The 24,411-nt window shown below is 44.9% G+C and overlaps 1 protein-coding gene and 1 non-coding gene across 7 annotated transcripts in view; one reads left to right on the top strand and one right to left on the bottom strand.

Moving 5' to 3' along the window:
* The first annotated feature begins 1,642 nt into the window (after positions 1-1,642).
* Ppp6r3 (protein phosphatase 6 regulatory subunit 3) overlaps positions 1,643-24,411 on the top strand; it is a 113,884-nt gene continuing 91,115 nt past the window's right edge. For all 6 annotated transcript variants that reach the window (XM_051145769.1, XM_051145765.1, XM_051145768.1 and 3 more), the window contains exon 1: positions 1,643-1,756. The gene's annotated coding sequence lies outside the window, so the exon portion shown is untranslated. The remainder of the gene's footprint in view (positions 1,757-24,411) is intronic.
* On the bottom strand, positions 10,558-10,661 carry LOC127190273 (U6 spliceosomal RNA). Its single transcript, XR_007830766.1, has one exon. It is a non-coding gene; the product is annotated as a U6 spliceosomal RNA (small nuclear RNA).

The following is a 24,411-nucleotide window of genomic DNA, read 5'->3' as shown; positions in this document are numbered from 1 at the left end:
CTGTCTGAGGTGAGCACTGTCACTCCATGCCTGTATGACTCAGCCACCGCTGCTGCTATCCAGTCTCCCATCATACTTGGGCCATTCCTGCCTTTGAAGCTCCAAAGCCCAGCCCTGGGGTCTCTGTGACATCTTTCCTCTCCCTGCCAGCAACATCCTAGGGATTTGGAGCTCTGTCCTGTCTTATGATATACTATTTCCCCAGGAGAGTCTGATCATCTAGGTCACTTGTTTTTCGGATGGCATGGGAAAGACTTCCAAGAGTCAGAGACTTGCTGGGCGGCCGTGGTGCACGCCTTTACTCCCAGCACTCGGGAGGCAGAGGCAGGTGGATTGCTGTGAGTTCGAGGCCAGCCTGGTCTACAAAGTGAGTCCAGGACAATCAAGGCTACACAGAGAAACCCTGTCTCAAAAACCAAACAAACAAACAAAAAGAGTCAGAGACGTTGTTGGCCTTGGTGGCCAGCTGCAGTTGCACCTGAACTGCTGTCCTGTCCACTCTGAATTGGGCAGGTTATTTATGGGGGTATAAGGGGAAAACATCTTGGTATCTTTTCCTGTTGCTGTGGTAAAACTTTAGGGGAGAAAGGGCTCATTTCGTCTCATAGTTCCAGGGTATATGTCGTTGTGGCAGCTAGGTCAGGGCAGCAGGTGTAGGAACCAGGCAGTCACATCTGCATCCAGCCAGGAGGCAGAGATGAATGCACGCTTGTGCTCAGCTCCATTTCTCTTTTTTATACAGCCCCAGGAGAATTAACCATCATAGTGGAAGTGCAGGGTATCAGAGGAGGCTTGAGAGTGAGGATCCTGAGGCCCAGAACCTCAGCTCTGGGGCGGGGCAAAGGTATGGTATGTAACAGGTGGGTGGGACACAAGTATTTGGAAGAAATTCATGCGTAAATTCGTCTCTGTGACAAAAGGTACAGACTGGTATCCTGTCTAGGGTCTGTCTGGTTTTGTATCAGGGAATCCTCGACGTTGACCCCATTTTAGGGGATGATACTTTACTCTTGTCTGAAGAGATGATTAAACAGGTGGTCTTTCGTAAAATTGAGCTATGGAGAATGCGGGCATCGATCCCGCTACCTCTCACATGCTAAGCGAGCGCTCTACCATTTGAGCTAATTCCCCAAACACGATCAGTGTCCACTACAGATGGCATTGTGACTCACGTCATCACTGGTCTTTTCCCTCACCCCCCTCCTCCGGTGTCCGTTGCCCAACAGCCTGCTGTCATTGTGCTACCCTATTGGTTCCTTTGCATCCGGAGCTACAAAGCCGAGATTGGTTTGGTTCATTTGTTTTAAAATGCATTGACTACGCGGATTGGTGGTCCGAAGCGTCCGTCACGCGAGGCCTTGCTGTTGCTACGCGTAGAGGGACCCAGCTTAAGCTTTCCCCAATTTCTGACTTGTTTCTCAGACCCCGGGGTCCTAGAGGTTCCGGATCCGTCAAGACCTTGGGAAAAAGAATGCGCCTCACGCATTTGACTGACAAGGCTCCCAAGCCAATCGAAGTGGAGGCGAGGGAGCCGCTGGGTGATCCAATAGGTTGTGGGGGGCGGGAGAGACAGGCCAATCATCTTCGGGAAGGGGGCGGGGTCTTGTTTTTGATTGGCTGCATGGCAGCCCGAGGGAGGGCGGGGGTAACTCAAGGCCTGCTTGATACGTCCGCCATTTTGGGCGCTTCGCTGATGGTGTCGGTGAGCTCTTTTCCCGCCTGAGCGCGACTAGCTGCGGGTCGTAGGCGCCTCCAGGTAACTCGGGGAAGGGGCGGCGGCGCGGGGTGCGCGGGCCTCGCGGGGGAGCGGCCGACCGACTCGGGCGGTGCTCGGGTCCGGGCGGCGTGGGGAGGGAACGTCCCGGCCCCTCTCCCCTCCCCCCCGGAATCGGCTGCTTCGGCGGCCCGGGAGGCGGCGTCCAGTCCTGGCCGGGACCGGGCGACCCGCTCCTGTCAGCTTGGCCGCGCGTTGGCAGCCAGCCGAGCGGGCGGCGAACTTTAGACGCCGATGTGACTCTCAGGTTGGCTAGCCCGGGAGCCCAGGCGAGGCGAGGCGCACCCCGAGTCAAATCGGGGGTCCTGGGAGAGCTCCGCGGCTCCCGCGCCAGGCCATCCCAGCGACTTCTCGGGGTCTCCCGGAGCTTGTCAGCTCGCTGGAGAGCTTCGCGAAGGCCTTTGTTGGACTCCTTGTCCTCCGAGGAACAAGTTTTGTGGGTTTCTGGGCATTAGCCGCAGAGTCATCGAAATACACAAAAACCAGTTCCGAGTCTCCCGGGGCCATCGCGGTGAATCCTTCTGCCTTCGCCGTCGGGTCTCTTGTGTGCAGAGGCGGGCGTTGGAGATTCCTTGGTGTCTGGAGCTGGAGCGAGGGCTTATCCTTGTGGCTCCAAGTATCTTTTTAAATGCTCGGTTTACTGTTAACTTAGAGGTTTTTTCCCTCCCAGTCCTGTTGCCTTTCTTTGGAACTTGGACTTGGAAGTCGTAGATGGGACAGAGTGAGGGGTCTGATTAACTCCGGACCTGGAGTTCTCCACCCTTATGACCTGCTGTCATTTGCCCCCTACCTGATGTCCTGTCTTTAGGATAGGTCAGAGCTTTGTTTATGTTTTGCTTGTGGGGGGGGGCGCTAAGACGAGGTTTCCTTTCTTCAGAGCATTTGTTAATATGGATACTGTTTCACTTTCTTAAGTGAAGTTTACTTTGGTTTTTGTCCTCAAGGTCATGTTGCGGATGAGATTGCCAGTAAGAGAGGGACTTAAGATTCCCTACCGCTAAAGTGTACTTGGAAGTAGCAAGGTGCAAGATCCCTGTTATCAGCGGTGGTTGAACTTTCTTTTGGGCCACCTGAAAATTAAATCTTGTTTTGCCACTTTCTAGATGTGTGACCTTGGGCAAATTACTCTTTTTTTTTTTTTGCTGCCCCTGTAAGGTGGGAAAACAAGTCTGTTCCATAAGTTTATCTCATGTTAGATCCCAGGGAGGTCTAACTGTAACTGAGTATATATGGAAATAAATTAACAGAAAGCTGCGAGGGTTATGCTTGGCACATAGAATCAGCTCTGCAGTACTACACTTACCAACTGATTCAACTTGATCTTGTTTATGTATTTCTGAGTCAGGGTCTCACTGTGTATCTGGAGGTCTTTGCTGCTTTTGCCTCTGGAATAATGGGATTAATAAAGTAATGTGCCACTACACTTGGCTCATTATTTAATTTTTTGTTTGTTTATTTTTTGTAGCAATAGGGTCTCTTGTAGCTTGGGCTGTTCTTGGCCTTTCTATTGAGCTAAGGATGTCTTTAAGTTCTTGGTCTTCCTGCCTCGGCTTCACAGGCATTATGAGTAAAGGTGTGTGCCACACCACACCTAGTTTAAAACCAACAAATGTTTAGGTGCAGCTAGGAAAGCCCTGTGTTAAGGATCAGATGGGCTTTAAAAATGAACTGGAAGTTATTTTAATTTTCCTATGAGAAGGGATGTTGAAAATCTATTAAGTCACTTGAGAGTGTTTTGTATAAAGCAATAGGTATGCATAGAAGACACCCTCAGGAACTTAAAGAGCACCTCTCCTCTGCTGCTTCTAGGTACTGCTTCTGTGTGGTTGCCCCAATTGTAACATGAGGATTTCTTAGATTTTTCTTGGCTGTTACTGCAGTTGAAAGACTGTAGTCTCAAGAGCTTCAGCTAAGATTCAGGTTAAACATGCATAGTCTCTAAATGCTCTGAAACTTGATGGCTTTTGAGTGTCAAACTTTCAGATTGTCTTAGGGATGCAAATTTGGTAAACTCCAAAATCTGAAACTGAAATTGTTATAGTCCCAACCACTTTGGATAAGGTGTGCTCAGCTTACAGCTTGGGGAGTAGTTCTGTGTGTGGGTGCATCAGCTTTTTATTGTTTACTGTTTGCCCTGTCCCTTTTCCATGGTACTTGGAAATAGGCTTGTCCTCTTGGCAGTAAATGCTTATGACTTGGATTGCTTTATGTACTGGGGAAGCGTATTTGATGGATTCCATCTTAAGTAGTCTTGAGTATACTGATTGCTTTAACAGCCTTTGTATAAAGTATAGTACCCTCTCCCCAACTACACAACAACCAACCAGCTACACAAACAAAAGCTGCTATGAGTGCTTAAGGAGTAGTCTGTAGTTGTCAGAAAATGGATAGTACTAAAGTTAGGACTTAAAGTGGGTTTTCCTTAGCTGCCTTAAGAATAATTTTGATAATTTTCTCTAGAAAAATGTGCTGTTACAAGTAAGCATTTCAGCTGGGTGGTGGTGGTGCACGCTTTTTATCCCAGCACCCAGGAGGCAGAGGCAGGCTGATCTCCGTGAGTTTGAGGCCAGCCTGGTCTACAAAGTGAGTCCAGGACAGCCAAGGCTAACACAGAGAAACTCTATCTTGAAAAAACAAAACAAACGAAACAACAACAAAAATACAAGTAAGCATTTCATTCCTTAAAACAGTATTTGTCAGGGTTGATACTCAGTTTGCATCTATGATCAATTTGAACCTTGTAATTAGTTGTTTAGATAGTCGAAATCTCAGATGTTCCCAGTGTATGTTGATTTATATTTTTGCATTTTACTACACGTCAGAGTAAATGATGAAGAAATCCTTTCAACTATCTGTTCAACTAAAACAGCACCAAGTTTACTTTATGGACAGGGCGGCAGTCTGGTCTGGCTCTTGTGTGTCAAGATCTGAATTGCAGGAGAGGCTGAGAAGCAGCTTTTTCTTAGAATGTACTGAAAATACTGACCAGATCTCTTGACTTTCAGCAGCCTTCTATGTCCCATCTCAAGATGTCAATTGACTTTCCTTTCTTTTTAGATAACTACATTAATGTCAAACAGTATGCTTGAGTATAATGTTATAGATACTGGATTGATGAAATTAAAGATTTAAAAAAAAAAAAAGATTTATTTATTATGTATACAATGTTCTAACTGCATGTACACCTGCAGGCCTGAAGAGGGCACTAGTTTCATTATAGATGTTTGTGAGCCACCATGTGGTTGCTGGGAATTGAACTCAAGACCTTTGGAAGAACAGCCAGTGCTTTTAACCTCTGAGCCATCTCTCCAGCCCCCTTCCTTCTTTCTTTCTTAATTTCTTTCATTCTTTCTTGAGACAGGGTTTCTCTTGTAGTCCTGGCTGTTCTGAACTTGATTTGTAGACCAGGCTGGCCTTGAACACACAGAGATCCACCTGCCTCTGCCTCCAGAGTGCTGGGATTAAAGGTGTGTACTACCATGCCTGACTTTTGAAGCATTTCTTTGCAACAAAGACTGCCTTGGATCTGGGAATCTGTAAGGCTCTTGCTTAGGTTGCATGAGGCCCTGACATCTATCAGTAGTATCCAAAGGGTTGAAGAAATTAGTAAAGCCGTGCATGGTAGCACATACCTGTAATCTCAGCACTTGGGAGGCAGAGGCAGGAAGAGCTTGAGTTCAAGGTGGTCCTGGGCTGTGTAATGAGACCCTGTCTCAAACAATGAAACAAGCCTCCTTCCTTCCCAAAAAAAAAAAAAAAAAAAAAAAAAGAGTAAAATGAATTTTTTCTTGTTGCTTGTGGTGCTGGGAATTAAACCTATAGCCTTACACATGCTAGGCAAATACTTCATACTAGGTGAGAGTCTTTCAGCTATTTGTCCTCATAGGAAACATTCTTTTTGGCTTATCACACCTCTGGTGTGCTGTAGAAGGTAGGGTCAAGGCTGCTATTAAATTTCCTGCAGTGCACAGAATATTGTAACCCCACCCACTTACCCTCTCCACCCCCTGCCACCATCCAGCCCTAAATATTAATGGTGCTGACATCATGATAGACTAACATACATGAGAATCATTTTGGATACTTGAAGACTGTGGATGTGGACTTCACCTCTGGAAATTTGTAGTGGAGCTGAGACTCTGATTTTTAAAAACAGTTTATTATATGGGTGGGCTCTCGTGTGTGTGTTTGTACTGTAGCACACATGGGTGTCAGGACAGTTTGTGCAAGTCAGTTCTTTCCTTCTACCATATGGATCGCAGGGTTCATACTCAGGTCATCATGCTGTGGTAAACACCCTTAACCACTGAGCCATCTTGCAGGCTTGATAAACCTTCTTAGACAATACTGAAGTGCCACTGCCTTTTAGAACCACTCTGGTAGAGTGCAGATTCAAGGACTGAATTCCAGGATCTTTGGGTGGACTGGGAGCTGTGTCTGCACTACCTGGATCTTGCCTTGGAGGTTGTTTTGTGGCAGAAAGACAGGGTGTCAGTTCATCATTAGTCAAATGCCTGAAGATTAGCTTTAAAATAATAGTGCAACTTTGAAACGTTCCCCCTTTACCTCATGAAAATACATTGCCACATTGAGCTTGAAACTTAGCAAGTTAGGATGTTCCCCAGTGCCAAATAACATACTACTCTTGAGTTTTATTATTACTTAAAAAAAAAAATCTTTTGCCAGCCAGGCGTGGTGGTGCATACCTTTAATCCCCAACACCCAGGGAGGCAGAGCCTAGCCTACAAAGCCTAGCCTACAAAGAGTCCAGAACAGGCAAGGCTACACAGAGAAATCTTGTTTGGAAAAGCAAGCAAGCAAAAAAACCAAAAAAACCTTTTGCCATTATCTTGTTGATTAACTGTCAGTCAGTTTTGTTTTTAGATCTCCACTCCCCTCTCCCCTTTTTAAATGAAAAACTTTCCTCAGAGAGTTAGGCCTGGATTGGTTTACCCAGTTCTGTCTTGAGGGTGGAGTGGAGGGAGTTTATGGTATGCTTATTTTTTGGTGCCCATGCCCAGTGTCCTGAACTCTGACGCAGGTGGAGGAATGTCTTCTGTCTTTCTGGAGAGATGTGGTGTGAGAGTAGAGGGAGGAACAGAGGTCCTTGTCTGTTGGTACAGTATGAGTGGTTAAATTGAGGAGTGCTAGGAAAACTATACACAGCATTAAATGGTACTATTTGTGCACCTTCTAAGACAGGATCACGAAGATGCTTTGTGATTTTTGTCCGGAGCCTCAGCCTGTGGTTGTGCTGAGGACTGGAGTCGGCCCACCCATAACACTTAACTACCATTGTACTGTATCCACCACCTAGTACCCCCAGACCCCTTGTTTAGAGGCAGGTTCTTAGCCTATTTTTGCCTTCCAGGTGCTAGATATAATCTTAGCTGTTAGCCATCTTGTCATTTTATTTTGTGCATGAGTGTTTGCCTGCATTCATGTACGCTGCTGTGCATGCAGAGGCCATTGGATCTTTTAGAACTGAGGTGACAGGCATTTGTGAGCAACTGTATGGGTTCTGGGAACTGCACCTAGGTCCTCCACAAAAGTAGTAAGTGCTCTAACCCATTGAGCCGTCTTTTTAGCACCTTGTCTTCATGATTCTTGATCAGTAGTTGTACTAATTGAATCTGTTCTTTGTCAGAAATGTATTAGGGATTCATTGAAGAACAGCCGTTAAGGATCTGCAGTCTAGAGGGAGAGATTGGCAATTACAAAACAGTTAACAAAGCTTGTTAGTATTATATATTCAGCCCTCTGTATCCTTGGGCTCCATATCTGTCAATTTACGCAGCGTGGATTAAATTTATTAAATTCCCAAAAGTTCTAAAAAGCCAAATTTGAATTTGCCACAGATATAGAGCACTGAGTGACTGTAAAATGAGAATGTACATATTCTCTGCTGTGGCCACTGGCCACCTACAGGCCATGAGTGTCTCCCATCCCCTTTAGTGCTTTGAGTGCTCTTTTTTTTTTTTTTTTTTCTGTTTTGTTTGTTTGTTTGTTTTTGCTACAGAGTTTCTCTGTGTAGCCTTGGTTGCCCTGGACTCACTTTGTAGATCAGGCTGGCTTCGAACTCACAGAAATCCATCTGCCTCTGCCTCCTGAGCGCTGGGATAATAGGCATGAGCCACTGTGCCCAGCTTGCTTTGCATGTTCTTTTGTGTCTTGTGTCCCAACTTTTTTTGGATGGTTGCTGGTTGGGTCTGCATCTGTATTGAACATACAGACAAGTTCATTTTTCCCTTCATTCTCTGAATAATACAGTATAACATCTGCTTTACAGTATCACATTGTAATGGTTTTAAGTAATCTAGAGAGGTTTTAAAGATACAGAAGGTAATCCAACAGTTTTCTAGAAGCAATATCCTACCATTAGTGAGGTATGGCCAGATAAGAGGTATGGCCAGATAAGATGTAAGTAGAAGCCTCAGGGAAAAGGGCTGCTATTGGTTGACTGGCTTATTTGTTTGAGCTTTGGGTAAGTGAGGTTGCCAGAAGTCTTGTAAACAAGCAAGCAAACAAATGTGCTTGGTGGTATAGGCCTGTAACCCAGTTACTTGGGAGGTTGAGGTAAGATGATAGCAAGTTCAGAGTCTGCCTGGGCAGTTTAGCAAGACTTGTCTCAAATTCTGGGGAGAGATGGCTCAGTAGTTTAGAGCCCTGCCTGCTCTTGCAGAGGACCGGGGTTCAGTTCCCAGCACACACATGGTGTCTGACAGCTACCTTTAACTCCAGTTGGGAATTGGATATCCTCTGACTTCTGCAGTCTCCTGCACACATGTGGTACATAAGCATGCATATACTCAGGCACATACACATAAGGTAAATAAATAAATATTTTAAAAGGAGTTTTGCCTAGAATGCTCTTGTCTCTAGGTTTGAGCTCCCAGTGCTACCAAGGAAAATAAGAATGGTTACATCTTTGTTTCTAAGAATAGTTACTTTGCGGAATCCCTTTGATCTCGGTGGTTTAAAAAGGACTGCTGGTCCTCCCATGCCGGTGAAGCAGCCCTGTGATAACAAGACGCTTGACTCACTGCCTCCAGACCCATCCGATCTTCCCCTAGATTCTGTGTGTTGTCTTCCTCCTTTTCTTTTCTGTCTCAGATATCTGCCTTCTCCCCAACTCCCATTTTGACTCAGATTCTTGGACTGTGACTCAGATAGGCCTTTAAGTTGAGATAAAGTTTAAGGCTCCTGCCTCAGCTTGCCAAATTCCTGTAGGTTCTTGCCAAACACCTTAAGCTTCATCCTTATAATGGGTAGTTCTGGAAGTATAGGGATCTGGACTGCTCCGGTGAGCACCTGAGTTTCCTCTTCACGACCTACATAGTAGGAGGAGAAAACCAACTCTAGCAAGTTGTCCTCTTACCTCCAAACACATGCTTTGGCACCTTCATCATCTCTCCCCCTTGCACAACAACAACAACAAAATGTAAACTTTTAGGTTTTTGTTGTTTAAAATACTTTGTTTTTTTTGGAGACAGGGTTTTTCGGTGTATCCCTGGCTGTCCTGGAACTCTCCCTTTGTAGACCAGGCTGGCTTCAAACGTAGAGATCCGCCTGCCTCTGCCTTCCAAGTGTTGGGATTAAAGGTGTGGCACACAGGTGAACCTGCCCTCCTTGTCAAATTTTGGGTCATCTGAACATTTTCCTGGGGTTTCTATCAGTTTTCCTTTCTCCTTGGTGTAATGAATTTATTAATCTGGTAGGTAATGGCTCTCTTTGCCTTTTGAACACTGAGAGCCTGTTCTTCAGCACTATTTTCTTCTCTTCAACTTTTGCCTGTCTTCCATTTTCTTATAGTACTAGCGCAACTTCATCGACTCAGGATCAGCAGGCAGATTAGCAGCAGCAGCAGCAGTCTGTGAGGCAGCTTTGCCTTGGCTTTGGCTAATTTGCTCTGGATTCCGTTCTTTGCTTACAACAACATCCTTGGCTGTGTGTAAGTGATGGATTTCAGAGGACTGTCTCCACAACAGGTTGCTCATCAGTTTCTTTTTTTTTTTTTTTGAGACAGGGTTTCTCTGTGTAGCCTTGGCCATCCTGGACTCACTTTGTAGACCAGGTTGCCCTCGAACTCACAGCGATCCTCCTGCCTCTGCCTCCCGAGTGCTGGGATTAAAGGCGTGCGCCACCACGCCCGACTCGCTGATCAGTTTCTAAGCCTTTCTATGCAAGATGTCTGCGCAGGAGGGACTCTCTTGGCTTTCAAGATCAAATAAAAAACTGATGTTGGAGCAGCAGTTCATGTAGAGGTTATTCTTAGTCATCAGGTATCTGCTTCCTTTTCCTGATGGAACGATCCCTTTCTCCACAGCTGTCACGATGGCTCTCACTCACCCTTCACTTCTGTCAACTTGACTTTCAGGCCTTTTGTTAGCTCCAAGAGCTCTGATGCTTTTTTTTCCCCCCCCTCTCGAGATAGGGTTTCTCTGTGTAGCCTTGGCTGTCCTGGACTCGCTTTGTAGACCAGGCTAGCCTCGAACTCACATCGATCCACCTGCCTCTGCTTCCCAAGTGCTGGGACAAAGCTGTGTGCTACCATGCCGGGCTAGCTCTGGTAGTTCTTTTCTCAACATTTTCAGCTTCTCTTCGACTGAGACATTAGTCAAATCCCTCATGACCTGAGGCTGAGCTTCATCTACCTGGAGCATCAGTTTTGTAACGGCAACCCCCAAATCATTTTCTTACAGGACTTGGGCGAGGCACTGCTGAATTTCCTGTGCCTCTCCTCTAGTGACTCTGAGGGCCTCAGGATTTGTAGCCATAGTCTAAAAAATATGGGATGCTTTATGAATTCGTGTGTCATCCTTGGGCAGGGGCCAGAATGGTTACTGTATTGTTCCAGTTTTAGTATTTGTGCTGCCAAACTGAGCACCTGCTGTTAATTTTTAAGAAAGCCCTTTCCCCTTTACTGGAAAGGGAAATAGTTAGCAATTAGAGTGATCAGTTAATTTCAGGTTTCAAGCTTAGAGACTTGTCTGGATTCTAGTTGGAGGGGCGATTAAGAGGGCATTTGGAGAAGCATGTAGAAGATTCTTCTCTGCCGAAGTGGGACAGCTGTACATCATGAGTTTGCCAGAACTGGATTTGCCCCAGTAGAGGATTTGGATTACTTAAACTTTACAGCTAGTTGGTGCTGACCTTTTTTTATTTTTTATTTTTAAAGAGTGCTTAGTGTTCTTACTTGGTCCTGACCAGAAGGCCAAGCAGCAATTAGGTGTTTTCTTGAAGATAGCATATTATGGACTAAATTGCTTTTTATTCATTTAGGTAGGATCTCACTATAAAGCCCAAACTTGTAACACTCTTGCCTTGGCCTCTTGAGTAGGCCTTTCTGATTGATGTTAACTTTGAGGTGGGTTCAGCACCTATACATTTGGCACTTGCCATGGTTATAGTACTTTGCCGTTCATGCAGGGCTTGCCATCTGTCCTCAGTTCAGAATGTATTGTGGTCAAGTGTGCACAAGCCTAAGATAGTGGTCTTGAGTGGCCTTCAAACTGCACATACAGTTTTCCAGCCATGTAGATTATTACTAGTCTTCCTTTCTGCTCTTCAGTCCTATCTGTGAATGAATTGTGTTGGCTGCATTACAGTTCCTGAGTACAGTTGTGCTTGTGGCATTCTCATCACTGTTCTCCTAGCTGATAGAGCTGTGTACGGAAATAGCTCTGCTAGCCCAGTGAGAGCCGTAAGGGGAGATGTGTGCTCTGGCCAACCAGAAGCTCTGGAGAAGTTTTGGCTGGTGGGGATTTTTGAGGGAAATTTTAGATAATTTATATGTAAGTTCTTTTCCTCCTTTAAACTATGATTATATGTTTATTTTATATATAGATACTCATAAATGTAACATATTTTGAAATATGATTTCTAAAACATTTATCTTTAAAATCTGCTCTGGGGCTGGAGGAATGGCTCCTGATTAAGAGGACTGGAGTTTTGTTTCCAGCACTTGCAGCTCATCTGCAACTCCCTTACAGGTTATGTGATACCCACTTCCTCTGCAGGCACTGTGCTCATGTCTATGAACAAGCCAGACACAGGCACCCGCACACAAATAAAAAAATTTACAGTCTCTCTCTTACTGGCTCTCAGAACAATATAAACAGCTATCTTTGCTATGGTGTCTTCTGTATTTTGTAGAGCTGTGTGTATTTCGTGTATTTCTTTTTTTCTCTCTCCCCGCCCCCCCCCCCCCCCCCCCCCAATCCCTGACTATGTAGGCCTGGCTGTCCTGGGACTTCTTCTGTAGACCAGGCTGGCCTCAAACTCAGATCCACCTGTTTCTGCCTTCTATGTGCTAGATTTAAAGGTATGCACCACCACTGCCTGGCTGAACTATATCTTTCAACATGATGGGATAAACTCATGAGCCTTGAAGGATCTGTGTATGTCTGCAGATGATGCAGTTTGTCTGTCTGTCCTTTTGTTTTTTTGAGATAGGGTTGTGTAGCCCTGACTGTCATAGAATTCTCTCTGTAGACCAGGCTGTTCTCAAACTCAGAAATCCATGAGTGCAAAATTTTTTTTGTTTTTTGAGACAGGGCTTCTCTGGCTAGCCTAGACCAGGCTGTCCTTGAACTCACAACTGTATGCATGCTTCTGCCTCCTTGAGTGTTAGGATTAAAAGTGTGCGCCACCACACCTAGCCTCTAATTAAAAAAAATTCTTTTTTTTTTCGAGACAGGGTCTCTCTGTGTAACCTTGACTATCCTGGACTTGCTTTGTAGACCAGGCTGGCCTTGACCCCACAGCGATCCACTTGCCTCTGCCCCCCAAATGCTGGGATTAAAGACATGCGCCACCATGCCCAGCAGCCTCTAATGTTTAAGTCTAATGAGTTCATGCATTCGCAGAGTATCATGATGGGTACAGATAGAAAAACTAGAACTGAAAGTTATACTGGCACTAGCCAGTTTCAGAAAGTATTGTTACTCCTTTGGTCCTGTGTGTCCTGACCATCTTCTTTCCAATCTGCTCAAGGCATTTTATCCCTTTAGTTCTTTTTTTTTTTTTTTTTTTTTTCCTTTTTCCCTTTTTGGTTTTTCAAGAGAGGGCTTCTCTGTGTAGCCTTGGCTGTTCTGGACTCACTTTGAAGACCAGGCTGGCCTTGAACTCACAGCCATCCTCCTGCCTCTGCCTCCCAAGTGTTGCCCCTCTTTTTTTTTTCTTTTAATTTATTCACTTTACACCCCAATCATAGCCTCCTCCCTGTTTCCTCTTGTCCTATCCTCCCTCCTGCCTCCCCCCCCCCATGCCACCCCCCTAGTCCTCTGAGAGGGGGAGCCCTTCTCTCCTACTAACTGACCCCAGCCTATCAAGTCTCATCAGGACCACCTGCATCCTCTTCCTCTGTGGCATGGTGAGACACCCGGCCAGGGTGACATGCTCAAAGTGCATGTCTTTTACTTCTATGTTATCATCTGCGAATGCTTCCTTATATAATGTGAGTTAATATTTACATGCCATTAAACTATGTAAGTTGAATCTTCTATTCTGTGACATCTCTCTTTTAACATTGTTCTCAAGATCCATTTTGTTTTCCAGATGCTTGAGTACTTACTGTCTTAATAATGAGCAAAACAGACCCATGTTCCTGTCCTCATGTAGTGTATGGCTTTAGTGTCAGGAAGACAGTTAACAGAGATAGTAATTGGTTTAGTAGCCAGCTGGATACTGATAGAGCTAGCAAAAGAGGAAAGGGGTAATTTTCAAACTGAAAGGCATTGCTCAGATTAGGCCTACCCGAGAAGGACCCTTTGTTTAGAAGGTAAAAGCTCAAGGCAAGAGGCCATGGATATGTGGGGGCATCATTATAGGTAGAGTCCTGCATGCTTGAGATGCTATGAAGGGGGGAATGCCTATTGTGTTGGAGGGAAGAGCTCTAGGGAGAGTGGTAAATAGGTCTGTTTTGAGCCAGAGGTGTGGCATAGTCTGGTTTCTGAGCGGTCCGTTGCAGTTGAGTTAAGAATAGTTGTGCCTGTGCAGCTGTCAGGAGAGGCTTTAGAAGGCCATGGAAGTGATCCAGCAGAGAAGTCATGGCAGCTTGGGCTGAAGGGGACCATGGGTGATACTGAGAAGTGATTGGAGTCTGGATCCTTCTTGGAGCAAGAGCAGATGAGATTTGCTGGCAGACTGGATGTGGGTGTAGAGAAATAAAGGATGACAATAGGACTTTTGCTTGCTGCAGGAAGAGGAAGACTGGAGGAACAGGCTGTAAAGGCCACACCAGGGCTTGGGTTTGGGCTTGTTTGGTTTGGGACCCTTCAGAGAGCACACAGCATTTAGAGTTTAGAGGAGAGAGGTCTGGGCTGCATATCAGTATGATGGCATCATGTTCGATGGCATTGCGGGCTAAGTCGAGCAACTGTACTGATGGAAGATGGAACTAGGTAAGGGTGGTGGCACTGTGTTGTTCAGAGTCCAGTGGGTGTCCTGGGCCCCAGGTCCTGTAGGTCAGTCCAGGCACTGCTTGCTTCCAGATGAAAACAAATGGATCTTGAGGTCCGAGGTCCCATTTCTTGCTCGGGTGGCTAGAGCCTTTAGGGTGAGGCTCATGGCCTGGTCACTAGGATAGGTTCCTGGCCTCTCTGGGGAAGGTGGAAAATGAATTTCCACCGGTGTTACAGTTAGCTACTTTTAGAATGAGACTTAGGTCTCATTAGGCAGCGGAGACTCGGGAGCCCCACAAGGCCAAAAAGTGCTATAACTCTTTGTGCCGAGGTCATGGCATCAGAAGTGGACAAATGCCTAAAACCAGCCAAAAGGCAATGAAATTGTTGGTATCAGAAGGCAATGAAAACTCAGGCCTTCCAAAGGCTGTGATGATATTGTGGTGTTACAGCTCTCTGGTCCTGTGAGAGGACCTGTGGGTGCTTCCCCAGCAGTCAGCACTGATCTTGCCATGATCAGGTAGATAAATCCGAATGCCACTGAACAGCAGAAAGTCCTGGAAGATCTCTGCATCTCTCAGGAGCCTTTCTTTTCCCAGAATGATGAGTCTGAGACCGTTGTGGTGGAATGAGAAAGCAAGCCAAACTTTATTTGTGAACCAGGAATTTATGAACCCTGGGCATTGGGAGGGGTTTTGAGAGCAAATGTGTCTGATTTGCTAGGGCTAAAAGGTGCCAGGATCTACATACAGTGATACAGCACCTCACTTACAGTCAGTAACACAGGGTCCTGTCACCAGAAGGAGAAAACAGTACTTAATTGTCCTATGTGTGAGGGGATGACTTCTAGGACTATGTGACACCCTCTACAAACTCTGGGGTCATGTTTTATCAGAGCAAAAGAAATGTAACTGAGGAAGTCAGACTTCAATCTTATCCAGCAGAGTCCCGCAGCTGTGAAGGTTGGTGGGAACCTGCCCTGAATACTGTGACTTTTAAAGTCAGGCCTGATGAGAGCTTGAGAGATCCCTTGGCTTTGGTGGCATAGGAGCCATGAGTAATCTTGAGCAGTCCCCACAAGGAAGTGTGAGAAACCTGGATGGACAGAGAATAGACAGTCCTCTGTTTTGGGGACTTGGGCTAGGGTAGAAGGCATGAATGTCGAAGGGTTGACCAAAATAGGAAATTAGATATTGGTGTGCCGTAAATGCTTTAGTGTGTGTATTAGTTAAGTTTTGCTGTGATTATGTTTTTTTTTTTTTTTTTTTTTCTCTGATAACACATGACCAAGGCAACTTATAGCAGGGAGTGTTTATTTGGAGCTTCTAGACACTGCAAGTGTCATTGCCATTGTGGTGAGGAGCATGGCAGTCGGCAGACAGGCAGTGACCCTAGAGCAAGAGCTGAGAGCTCATGTCCAGATCCATACACAGGAAGCGCACTGAATGTCTGGAGTCATTTTGAAACCTCAAAGCTTACTGCCAGGGACATAGGTCCTCCAAAGCCACACCTCCTACTCCTCCACAAACTGGAGACCAAGTATCCAGGCATGAGCCTATGGGGCCCATTCCTCAATCAGAGAGCCATAGTGGGCCTGAAGGAGTGCTACTGTGCAGGAGGAACAATTTGGAGAACCAGGAGAGGCTAACGCTCTGGCCAGGTCCTTCCCATTCCCCTAGCTTAGGGCAGATGCTGGCGCTGGGCCGATTATTGACATGGAGAGCTGGCCCTCTTTGTACCTCCTTGGTGGGAGAGGGTAGAGTGGAATGGGGATGGGTGGACAGTGGGAACATGGAGATACTTTCTTTACTGTCCCCATTCTTCTCCACGGAAAGGGAGGTGAGAATGAGTTGGTAAGTAGGGTGTGAAGAGAGGAGAAAAGGATGACGTTGGAGTGTGAAGGACTTCTGTGGGGGTTTGTCTGCATTGAGAGTTGATTACACACGCTTCCTTTAACAGGGCTTGTCGGCTACAGAGGTGATGTGTGTGTGTGTGTCTGTGTCTGAGAGGGAGAGGGGTTGTTGATTACTGCCGTTAGAGCTGAGGAAGGCAGCTAGTAAGGTGTGCCCACAGTCATGCATACAGCTGAAATTCATTCCACTTTGCCTCTGTATTATGTTTCCGAGTGAATGTGTTGCATTTTATTCTTTGTCCTGTTGTCAGAAAATGGGATTGTTTCCAGTAAGAGAAAGCTGCTGTCAACAATTTTGACACAAATTGCGAAAGCATGTCTCCAGGGCACAGACTGGAGAGTTGAGGCTGTTGGACATTTCCAGCTTCAATTTTAGGAGGTAGGTCAAACTGTTTTCAAATGGTCCTTGATGGCTCTTTGGATTGTCAGACCATTTTATTTTTACCAATTTGGGGAGCTGCATCTTGGAGGTCTTAAATAACAGCTCCAAAAAAAAAAAAAAACCACATAAGTTTAGTATGCTGGCAGGAGGATTAGAAGTGTTCAGGATCATCATTCGCTACTCACGGAGTTCAAGTCCAGCCTGGGCTACATGAAACCTGATCTCACAAACGATATAAAACACAATGTTATCTAAACTATGTAACTTAATAGGCTTTAATATCCCCCAGAATTGTGTAATCACCACAATCTAAACTAAGACTATTTAGCCTGGAGAGATGGCTCAGTGCTTAAGAAGGCTGGCTGTTCTTCCAGAGGACATGAGTTCAATTCCAAGCAACCACATGGTGACTCACAACCATCTGTACTGGCATCTGATGCCCTCTTCTGGTGTGCATAAAAAGAAAGCAGCACTCATAGACATAAAACAAATAAATATTTTTAAAAATACACTAAGAATATTTTCATGATCTCCTATGTGGTGGACATTTCATGTGAGTAGCTGTACAGTAATCTTTTGTGACTGTCTTCTTTCATTTAGCACATTTCAAAGTTCTCCCATGTTTTACCATGTATCAGAATTGGCACTTTGGTTGCATATATACGTGTGTGTGTGTGTGTGTGTGTGTGTGTGTGTGTGTGTGTGTGTGTGTGTGTAGGTCAAAGGTTGCTTCCCCACCTTATATTGTGAGACAGTCGTCGTCTTTTTTTTTTTTTTTTTTTTTACCTCTTAGCTCACTAACTGAGGCAGACTTGCTGGCCCACTAATCCCAGTGATATTTATGTGTCTGCTTCTCCAATTGTAGGATAGTAGGCACTTACTGCAGATTTGAACTTGGATTCCTATACTTTATTCTATTTTATTTTGTGTATCTGCTCGCACACCTGCATGGCAGAAGAGGCCATTAGATCACATTATAGATGGCTGTGAGCCACCATATGGTTGCTGGGAATTGAACTCAAGACCTCTGGAAGAGCAGACAGTGCTCTTAACCACTGAGCCATCTCTCCAGCCCCTCTTTTCTTTATTTTCCTTTTTGTGTTTTGTTTTTGTTTTTTTGGTTTGGTTTTTGTTTTTTTGAGACAGGGTTTCTCTGTGTAACAGCCCTGGCTGTCATGGAACTCACTCTGTAGACCAGGCTGTCCTTGAACTCACAGAGATCCACCTGCCCCTGCCAAGTGCTGGGATTAAAGCAATGCCCGGCCTATCCTTGTTCTTGTTTGTTGTTGTTTTTTAAAGATTTATTTATTATGTATACAATGTTCTGCCTGAACAATTGCTTGCACCCCAGAAGAAGGCACCAGATCTCATTACAGATGGTTGGGAGGCACCATGTGGTTGCTGGGAATTGAATTCAGGACTGCTGGGTGAGCAGCCAGTGTTCTTAACCTCTGAGTCATCTCTCCAGCCCTCCTTGTTCTTAATTATCCATTTTTTTCCACCTTGAATTTCATCCATTGACTGACTTTATTGATGTTTTCTCTCCTTCCTTCCTTCCTTCCATCCTTCCTTCCTTCTTTTCTTTTTTTTTCCCCCCAACCTTTCTCTTTCTTGACAGGGCTTCTCTTTGTAGCTGTGGTTGTCCTGGAACTCATTTTGTAGATCAGGCTGACCTTGAACTGTCTGGCTATGCCTCCTGAGTTCTGAGATTAAAAGGTTTATGTCCTGCAAAACTTTTATTTTTTTTTTAAAAGTGATCTGAGTTTCTTTTACCCCTGTTAACCCCTATGCCCCTGTGCTGGAGAATGAGCTTGGGTCCTTTCACACTAAATGTGCACTTTACCTTCGTCAGGGTTTTTATTATAATAAATTCTGTTAGTTCTTCAGCAGGTCTGCTGGTTCTTTATTGGGAGTCTCTTCCCTAGTGTAGATCTGTAATGTGCAGTTTCAGCCATGTTGCCATATACCATGTATTCTGTAGGGAAGAAAGAGTGCCAGCTGGCTTTGTAGTTGCCCTGGGCCCTCAGCACTTTACTGTTGAGCTCTTGTCTTGTCTTGTCTCTTACTTCCTCTTGTTTTCTTTGTTTTTGTTATGCTCCAGTTTGGCAAGAATGGCCAGATGTTATCTGCACATTTGTGTGGAATGTGTAGAAAGTGTACTGGATAGTTTTATGTCAATTTCACACAACCTAAAGCCATCTGAGAGGATGAAACATCAATTAAGAAAGTGCTTTCAGAGCTGGGTGGTGGCAGTGGTGGCAAGCTAGTTCCAGGACAGCCAGGGCCACAGAGAGAAACCTGCCTCAAAATAAAATTTAAAAAAAGAAAAGAAAAAATGCTTCTATAAGATTGGTCTGTAGGCAAGTCTGTAGGTCTTTGCTTTTCTTTGTTTTTGTTTGTTTGCTTGTTTGCGACAGGGTTTCTCTGTGTAGGCTTGGTTGTCCTGGACTCCATTTGTAGACCAGGCTGGCCTTGAACTCACAGAAATCTGCTTGCCTCTGCTTCCCTGAGAGCTGGGATTACAGGCAATTGCTGCTGTGTCTGGCTAGGGCATTTTCTTTCCTTCTTTTTTTTTTTTTTTTTAAGATTTATTTATTATTATGTATACAGTGTTGTCTGCATTTACACCTGCAGGCCAGAAGAGGGCATCAGATCACATTATTATAGATGAGTGTGAGCCACAACGTGGTTGCTGGGAATTGAACTCATGACCTCTGGAAGAGAAGTCAGTCCTCTTAACTGCTGAGCCATCTCTCCAGCCCCAGCATTTTTAAATTTTTATTTGTTTATTTATTATGTCTACATTTCACATCAGATCATATTGTAGATGGTTGTGAACCACCATATGGTTGCTGGGAATTGAACTCAGGACCTCTGGAAGAGCAGTCAGTGCTCTTAACTGCTGAGCCATCTCTCCAGCCGGCATTTTCTTTTTCTTTCTTTCTTTTTTTTTGGGTTTTTCAAGACAGGGTTTCTCTGTGTTAGCTTTGGCTGTCCTAGACTCGCTTTGTAGACCAGGCTGGCCTCAAATTCACAGCGATCCACCTGTCTCTGCCTCCCAAGTGCTAGCATTAAAGGCATGCACCACCATGCCCAGCTCCTGCATTTTCTTAGTGAATGATGGGGGGAGTGCCCAGCCCATTGTGGGTAATGTGATCCTTGGGATGGTGGTCCTGGGTTCTATAAGAAAGAAGCCTGAAACCAGATGTTGGTGCTGTACACAGAGGCCATGAGGGTTACACAGAGAAACCCTGTCTTGACTCCTCCCCTCCAAAAAAACAGCAGGCTGAGCAAGCCAGTCAGTAGCACCCCCTCTATGGCTTCTGCACTGCCCTGACTTCCTTTGATGATAGTGATAAGTAAGCAAAAACAAAAAACAAACAAACAAAACAAAACAACAACAACAACAAAAAACCCAAAACCTTTTCCTCAAGTTGTTTTGGTCACAGTGCTTCATTTTAGCATTAGAAACACTCAGACAGCAAGTATTCAGGGAATTAACTCCTGCTGACGTTCTCGGGGCCAGTCATACTAACCAAAGAATATAGCATGTCCAATGCCTTTGTGGAGCTGAGCCTAGTGAAAATTTGGGGTGTGTGGATGGAGGTCCTGTGAGAATTTTCTCATTTTGCCAACCTGCATTGCATTTCAAGATAGCTGATTCTGCCTTGTGCAGAGTTTTAGTAACTGTGTCCCAACAATGTTTCTTGTATTGGCTAGGCCAAACAAAAAATGTTTTAAGTTTCTTGTTTTTATTTTAGGTTTGTTCTCTGCTAATTGGGAGTACTTTCTTGGAATGAATGCATGCGTGTATGTATGTATGTATGAATGTATGTATGTATGTATGAATGAATGTATGATATATAGTAGGCATGAATCCGGAAGTCAGCGGACAACTTGTTATTTTTTCTACCCTGTAGTTCTGGGAATGGAACTCAGGTTGCTAGGTTTGGTGGCAAGCACCTTTATGTGCTGAGCCATTTCAAGCTTTTCTTTTCTTAGAAACAGCAAATATAATCTTCCCCCTAGTACTATTTTTTGTAACAGTGAGGCATTTCGCAGCAGCCACCGCCGCCTCCTCCTCCTCCTTCGTTTTTCGAGACTGGGCCTCTCTCTGTAGCCTTGGCTGTCCTGGACTTGCTTTGTAGACCAGGCTGGCCTCGAACTCACAGTGATCCACCTGCCTCTGCCTCCCGAGTGCTGGGATTAAAGGCGTGCGCCATCACGTCCGGCTTTTTTGAGTTTTAAGTCTCCTTTCTCCTGCTGTAATTTCTTTCTGCTCCTGTATGCTGTCCACCATTTTCTACTATATCCCTAGGAAACTAATCATGGATATAACAGTTTTCTGGTCTTAATAGTTTCTTATTCTTTCCATGTCTGTAGTTCTAATGCAGGTTTAGTCCTGTGATCTTGTTTTTGCTGAAAGATGGACATGATGTGCTGGGTAAAGGAACATCAATGAATCTTTTGTTGTTGTTGTTATTGTTTGTTTTTTTGGTTTTTTGAGACAGGGTCTTTCTATGTAGCCTTGGCTGTCCTAGACTCACTTTGTAGACTAGGCTGCCCTTGAACTCACAGCAATCTGCCTGCCTCTGCCTCCCGAGTGGTCCTCAATGAATCTTATGTAAAAGTAACTTATATTCTCCTGGCTCAATTGTTGTCTGGGAGGCTTACTGCCTCCTTCTGCTAACCTAGGCCTAGTCCTGGAAGATTCGCGCCTCTGTACAATCTAACCTAGGCCTAGAATGTTTTCAGTCTTTGAGACTTACTGCTTTAATAAGCTCACTCTTAACTTGTTGTGGCCGGTTCAGCTCAGCTGTTTTGGCTCAAACTCTTCTCCCAGCTGACTTATTTAATCTTGCTTCTCTCTTGTTCCGAAATTGCTCTGTTTGGCTTTAAACTAACTCAGCAATCCGTTTTAATCTTCTGGCTTATTTTCTGGTCCATTTCATCTTCACCTGAGTTCTCTCTCCGCAGCCACCTATTACTGTCCTGGTAAAAACTTCCTCTCTGTAAAACTGCCTCTTAAGTAGCTTGCCTTCCCTCTGCTTGTAAGAGTTGGGCATATCCTATTCTGTCAAATCTTCTCTGATCACCTTTTCTGTCACTCGTTTAGACATACCTTTCAAACATGGTTGGTTCCTTCCTCAAACAAACTAACTTTGCCTCCCTTTAGGATTAAAGGCATGTACCACCACACCTGGACCTAAGATTTTCTTTACCCGATAGTTGCTCTATACCAGGCTGGCCTTGAGCTCAAGACCTGTTTGCCTCCGTCTCCTGGATAAAAGGTGTACTTCAGACTGATCACATAGGCCTAGAAGGTCTTTGGATGTGATATTTTGCCAGAACAGCCATGTTCTGAATTAACATTGCTCTACAGTCTTAGGCTTTTATCAGTGTATGTTGCAGGAGAAGGGAGATTCTTTTGTCCTTGAGACTAGGTCTTAGTTTATTGGTGAGTCTGTGTCCCTAGAAACATATTTCAGATGGCTCCTTTCCCTATCCCTTGGCAGAAACAGAGGGGCTTTCACTCTCAGGACCTGGTCAGGCCCCCATAAAAGGTACCCTTCTAGGTTCCTCCCTCCCTCCCTCCATCTGTCCCTTTCTCCCTTCCTTCCTTCCTTTTTTTCTTTTTGGTTTTTTGGTACAGGGTTTCTGTGTGTAGTCCTGGCTATCCTAGACTCACTTTGTAGACCAGGCTGGCCTTGAACTCACAGCAATCCACCTGCCTCTGCCTCCAGAGTGCTGGGATTAAAGGTGTGCACCACCATGCCAGGCCTCCATAGTTCATAGGGTGTTCATGTCTGCTTACCTTTCTCTGCTGGTTAGTTGTGGTCCTCTGGAGCTGCTTTACAGCCTTTCCACTTTTCTGGATAGCAGCAGTTTGCTTTTTGACCTCATTTTAATTACAGATCTAGGAGGAACTGGTTTCAGTTTTCTTCAATTCTTCACTGACTGCTAAGAGGAGATTAAATGCTTTCACATATTATGCAGCCATAACCACTGTACAGCTCCAGAAGCTTCACCTTTTCAAGCTACAGCTCAGTGCTCATTGGGCTCCTCATTCTCCCCTCCAGTGCGACAGGCAGCAGTTCTGAGTGCCACATGGAAGTGGAATACAGTTGTGCTTTATGACTAGCTTGAAGCCTCATGTCATCACGGTTTATCTACAGTGTAGCATGTTCCAATATTTATTTCCTTTTCCAGTCATATCCCAGTGTATGTTTCTATATCACATTTGTTCATCTATTCATCCCTAATGAACACCATTACATGAATGAGCGCCCTGTTCTGATATTTGGAACATTAGTAGGTTTCTATGTTGCTGGTTTGCATTGAGTGGTTGTGCAAGCTGAGGAATGATCCCCTGAGGCAAGTGAGATGGCTCAGCAGATAACCCCATGCAGCATGCCTGACATAGGAGAGAGCAAACACCTGCAGGCTCTCCTCTGAACTGTGTGGGGCAGGCAGAAACACCACAAATGTAAAATAAATGAATGTTTACAGAGCTGCTCCGAGTTTGCTGGCCTTTGTTTTTGTCTGTGTTTTATTGTTGTGCTTTTTTGTATTTTATCCTCCCACCTTTTCACTAAGAACACACTACAGCCAGAGCCCCAAAACAAATTCTGCTGTACTTGTTAATTACACTGTTGAGGTTGAGTTGGTTTATTCTTATGGTGAAAAATTTCAACAATAAATGAATTCATAGAAAATATTAGTAAGTGCAAGTATCAAGCATGAGAAAAAGTGTTAAGAGCTGCCTACTCATGCAAGGTCCTCATAAAACAGTAGCTGCCATGGTAGCTGTACATGGAGTGCAAGCCTTGGTTCTGACGAGCTGGAAGGCAGTGGCATTCTGAATGCTGGCCTGTGACTCCCTAACTGTAACACGGGCTAGTCGTCTTCGTCAGGGGTTCTATTGCTGTGATGAAACATGTCTAGAAAGCAAGTTGGGGAGGAGAGGGTTTATTCTGCTTACACTTCCACATCGATGTTCATCACCAAAGTCAGGACAGGAACTCAAGCAGGGCAGGGACCTGGAGGCAGGAGTTGATACGGAGGCCATGGAGGGTTTGCTTACTGGCTTGCTCCACAAGGCTTGCTCAGCCTGCCTTATGGAATCAGGGCCACCAGCCCAGGGTTGGCTCCACCCTCAATGGGCTAGGCCCTCTCCCAGGGATCACCAGTTGAAAAAAATGCCTTACAGCTGGATCTCCTGGAGGCATTTCTTCAGCTGAGGTTGTGTCAAGTTGACATATAAAACCAACCATTAGTATTGTGTGAAAACTAAAATATAACAAGATTGTTGTGAAGTTCAAATGAAAATGTTTGGATGTATTTGATAAATAAAGCATGGTGCATGCCAGGGGTTGAGACACATGTTCTTAATTCTAGCACTCTGGAGGTAGATACAGGCAGATCTCTGTGAGTTCTAGGCCACTCAGGGCTACACCGTGATATCTTGTCTTAACAAACAAACAAAAAGCGTGATACAGATGCTGAAGCACTTCAGAAGCAATGCTGGCACATACAAGCATGACTTTTTCTGTTTTCAGTGTGTTCATGGAGCTGAGTGGTTATGGTCTTATGCTTGTCTATACCTTATACTATTTTCATTACTACAGAAAGAAACCGTATGTTCTGGATCTTGCCCCCACACCCCCTATTGTCTCATCTTGAGGCAATCATTGGTAGCTGTGTCATATGGTAGCTTGTTTTTAATTTATTTTTATTTATGTATGTGTGTGCACACACATGCATGTCCGCCCATTTGTCCATGCATCTTTCATGTGTGTGGATACTGTCAGAGACGAGAAGACAATGTTGAATTCCCTAGAATTGGATTTATAGGCAGTTGTGCATCACCCATTGTGGGTATTGGGAATAGATCTTTTTGAGTGGTGATGATAGGGTTGATTTTTCAAAATTCTAAAAA

This window comes from Acomys russatus, chromosome 5, assembly GCF_903995435.1.
Source record: "Acomys russatus chromosome 5, mAcoRus1.1, whole genome shotgun sequence".
Classification (NCBI taxonomy): domain Eukaryota; kingdom Metazoa; phylum Chordata; class Mammalia; order Rodentia; family Muridae; genus Acomys; species Acomys russatus.
The sequence above is the reverse complement of the archived record's forward strand: the minus strand, read 5'-3'. Positions and strand labels throughout refer to the sequence as shown.